The sequence below is a fragment of the Crocuta crocuta genome, unplaced genomic scaffold, assembly GCF_008692635.1.
Source record: "Crocuta crocuta isolate KB4526 unplaced genomic scaffold, BGI_CrCroc_1.0 scaffold41, whole genome shotgun sequence".
Classification (NCBI taxonomy): domain Eukaryota; kingdom Metazoa; phylum Chordata; class Mammalia; order Carnivora; family Hyaenidae; genus Crocuta; species Crocuta crocuta.
In genome coordinates, this window is record NW_027529428.1 from 12,218,926 (window position 1) to 12,223,408 (window position 4,483).

General features: G+C 41.1%; 1 protein-coding gene across 2 annotated transcripts in view; it reads left to right on the top strand.

Annotated features, from left to right (window-relative positions):
• The first annotated feature begins 670 nt into the window (after positions 1-670).
• Positions 671-4,483, top strand: part of DOCK8 (dedicator of cytokinesis 8) — a 167,981-nt gene continuing 164,168 nt past the window's right edge. The window contains exon 1 of one of the 2 annotated variants that reach the window (XM_077759423.1): positions 671-769. The gene's annotated coding sequence lies outside the window, so the exon portion shown is untranslated. Of the gene's footprint in view, positions 770-1,743; positions 1,815-4,483 lie in introns of those variants that run through there. The other variant, XM_077759422.1, reaches the window with a different exon arrangement.

The following is a 4,483-nucleotide window of genomic DNA, read 5'->3' on the forward strand; positions in this document are numbered from 1 at the left end:
GCTTTATTTATAATATTCAAATCTTTTATTTTAAAATTATAATTAAGGGGTGCTTGGGTCGCTCAGTCTGTTAACCATCCGACTTAAACTCAGGTCACAATCTTGCGGTTCGTGAGTTCACCTCCCGCATCGGGCTCTGTGCTGACAGCTCAGAGTCTGGAGCCTGCTTCAGATTCTGTGTCTCCCTCTCTCTCTGACCCCCTCACCCCTGCCTGCACTCTCTCAAAAATAAACATTAAAGAGAGAGAAAGAGAGAGAGAGAAAGAATGGCTGGATCCAAATGGGAGCATGGGGTTTAAAGTACTGCAGCAGGGACCAGATGTCCTCATGCAGAGATGAGGAGCTAAATCATCTGGGAAGAAGGACCCAAGGGCCCTGGGTCTTTCCTTGGGTCTCAGACTCTTCCTCTGCTTCATGCTCTCGCCCTTCCCCTACTGGGCAGCAGCTATGGTTGTAGGTGTCCTGACTTGGTGAACTTTTCAAGGATACACGCTGTCAGACAAAAGCCACAGCGTCCACGCAGAAGCCACCGAGAGCATGTTCGTCAGCTCTGCCAATTACCCAGCCGAGGCGTGCGTTTCACAACATGGGACCAAAGATTGTATCTGTAATTGTGATGATTTGTTAGAACAACCACTTCATTTAGATGTTTGTATTTTACCCAAGGTATTCTTCAGCGGAGATAAGGAAACAGTTTACCCTCCCACCAAACCTGGGCCAGTACCATCGGCAGAGCATAAGTACCTCTGGCTTCCCCTCCCTTCAACTAGTAAGTATGAGTTGCACAGTGTACGCTTTTGCTTCCTGATTGTCCCTGGCTCTTCCACTGCTCCCTTAACACCTCCAACCACCAGTTCCTAACTCAGTGCCTGCTCTTTGACATCAGTTTCCTTCTTCCCTTCCTTCAATAGGAGCATAGAACGCGCAGAGTGGACCTCCAGGGACTGTGGTTTTGAAGTCTCAGTCTTTAGTGGGCAAACAGGCTGCTTGATTTCACCCACATCATGACTCATATTTTGGGGAGAGGGAAGAAGCTGGGAACCTTGCTACGGTCCATGACACGCTTTTATTAGGAAAATATATTCCAAAATCTGAAAAGCCAAGTTGGGAAGCTTAATCTTTAAAAACTTCTTTTCTTGAAAGTATAATTTGCATATAACAAATTCACTCATTTTTAGGCGTACTTTTTGATGAATTCTGCCCAGTTTCTCATCATTTAACTTGGGCTCAGTCAAGATCTAGAACAGTCTCTTTACCCTAAAATTCCCATCATGCCCCTTTACACTGGGTCTCTCTTCTTCCAGCCCTCAGCCCAAGGCGATCACTGTAGTGATTTTGCCTTATCTGGAACTTCATGTCATTGGAGATCACAGTGCACACCTTCATTTTTGAAACAACACTTCCCCTTTTAAACTGGAGGTTGCTTACGTTTTTATATTAACACCAATTGTTGAGTGTGTGCCTCTGCGTTATATTATTTGAGGACTAAATGCCTGACATGGGTCAAGTGGGATAAACCTGACTTACTGAGATGGTTTGTAAACCAGAAGTGAGTCCTCACTTCCTCTGTGAGAGGCTACAGCCCTAACTACTCACTTCCTCACATACAGCAGAGAGGCACTTTTCTCGCTTGTACTAGCGGTTATCTTGAGTAGGTTAGGTTATTTTTTTTTTTTTTTTTTTTTTGTTTCTCACTTATTACTTCAAAACCACTTCTGCTCTTCGAAGTTTTGTAACCTCCACTTGGTTTCCTGTGGCCGCCATCTTGCCTCCTGTAACAATTCACACGCTGTATAACTGGGTTTCTTTTAAAGGTATGTTTACGGGAGTGATGTGTGGTTGTTTCAGTAGGATAATTTGTGTGTTGTGTCACTGATGAAATAGTAGTAGTAAAAAATGTATAGCACCTTTTATTGCAAAAGGTAACTTGGGATGACATTCCTTCACAAAAATCTATGACTGCGGTGGCTTGCTCAACTGCCCTTTTTGTCTGTACTTTTCCTGTTTCAAAACTGCAGATTACAATAAAAACACATTAATTCAGTGCATAATATCCATGCTTTTGGATATATTGGATAACCTTTAGACCAAGAAATGTCAGATATTTTGGGGGGGGTTAACTTGGTGCAAATATGTATTTCAGTGAAAACCCAAAAAAATGTTTTTTAGATTTTTGACTCAAGTTATATTCTAAACTATGCAAAAGTCAGTTTAAAAGTAACCAGATAGGCAGCTCTCTCTGCCCACGGGTTTAATAAAGCTGTCCCTGTGCTTTAATAAAAGCTACCTTTTTGGCGCTTAAAAAATTTTTTTTAAATTTACAAAGGGGGACCAGATCCTTATATTTTAAACATGGGAAGGAGGTGGGGTTCGGTGCCTTGCTTGTTTGTAAATTAAGACTTCAGCTTTCTGCACTTGGTGTCTTGAGAAACAGCGTGGATATCACAATTAGGCTTTAAGGAAGTTTCGCCGACAAGCTTTTTTAACCCCTTCTCTACACGCCAGCTTTGACTTAGGCTAGCAGCCTTGCATTTCTTTCTTTCTTTCTTTCTTTCTTTCTTTCTTTCTTTCTTTCTTTCTTTCTTTCTTTCTTTCTTTCTTTCTTTCTCTCTTTCTCTCTTTCTCTCTTTCTTTCTTTCTTTCTTTCTTCTTAAAGCCATGAAGGAGAAAAAATCACTTAATATCTGCAGGTGTTCTTTTAGTAGTTCTGCGTGCTCGGTAGTGGGTTTTGTCAAATGTGAATTTGGATGAATTTCTTCATTAGCTAGGTAGGCAAGTTACCACATGGCTTAACTACCCGTTTTCTAGCAGAAGATATCAAAGACATTGCAAAAGGAAGCCAAAACGTTTAATTCTACAAGAATCGGGTGTTCCTACATGCCATCATTTATTATGGTCCTATCTGCAAATGAATAGCCCTTAGCATATATTTCTCGTAGTTTTCCAGGTTAGCTTCTGATGACCCCTTCTCAGAGCTCGACTCCGTTTTCCACACACCATGCTGTCTCTGTTCCTTCTTGTTGCCTGCATGGGACACGAGGGAGCCAGGAGGCCTGATTTTGATTCCCCCCTTTTTTTATTTTAAGAGAGAGAGATAGTGAGAGCAAGAGAGAGAGGCAGAGAGAGAGAGAATCCCAAGCAGGCTCCCTGCTGTCAGCACGGAGCCAGATGCACGGCTCGAACTCACGAACCTTAAGATCATGACCTGAGCTGAAACCAAGAGTCAGCCGCTGAACCAACTGGGCCACCCAGGCGCCCCCGATTCCCCACCCCCCTCTTTAAAAAAAACACAGCCTGCTTAGGAAATCACCCTAATGTTTCCCTGCCTCCATGCTATAATGTCACAATGAAGTGTCTGTTCTTTCCCCTGAGTCATCTTCCCTGATGAAGGCTCCTCAGCTTTATGGTGATTTCCCTTTACCTTTAAAAAGTTTTTTCATTTCATAGGAGGATAATGGGACATTTCAGCAAGATTCCTTCCTGGCAAAGCAGGGAAGTAGTTTATCATCTAAAGTCTCTACCTGAAGTAGCTTTAAAAAACCTCTTACATGCAAAGCTGTAGACTGTTGATTGTATTATTTTAGACATGGGAAAAAGGAGACCAAGTGCATTTTGACCTTGTTTCTCTTGCCTTTACTTATATAACTACCCATTTCTACAACTCCACAGGCTGCTACAATGGTTGTTTAATTTTTAGCAGTATTTAATGGTGCCAAGCTTTTTTTTTTAATTTTTTATTTAAAAATATTTCCTTTCTTTCATAGTTTATTGTGAGGTTGGTTTCCATATGACACCCAGTGCTCATCCCAACAAGTGCCCTCCTCCATGCCCATCACCNGTGCCAACTTATTTAAAATCCAGTCAACTATAAGTTTGTTTGTTTGTGAGAGGGTTAAGAATTTGGCCACCAGCCCAAGTGGACCCCATTCTGCTAGAAGTTAACATACCCGCCTTTCATGAATTTGTAGATATAAATAGAGTGCTTTGCATTACAAAAAAAAAAAAAAATGCATTGTATCATAAAATTGTATCATAAAATCTACTTTTCTCTTATATATAAATCATTAAAAATAATCACAGATTTTTTTTTAATACGAAAACTTACCGGATGGATTTGGGGCAAAGCATTACTGCCACTGATTGGGTATATAATTGGGTTGAGTGAACCTCTGTGGAATCTTCTCATTTGCAGTGTTGACATAACAGCGCCCCCCACCCCGCCCTCCCACATTAAGGATAACTGAATATGCAAGAAAAGAAATGGTCAGGATCTCTGTCGTAAGGTAGAAAGAAATATTTGAGACACTGTACATGCTTACTAACCTTAACCTACATTTTCATAGAGGGAAAAAGTCTATTTTTAAAAGTGAGAATAGAAAACTTTTGAAGTGAAATGGAACGAATCAGCTGGAATGTAACCGTTTTTGCCGAAGAAAAGGATGTAAAAAGCCACATCCTAAACTCCATGGTTACAGGACATGTT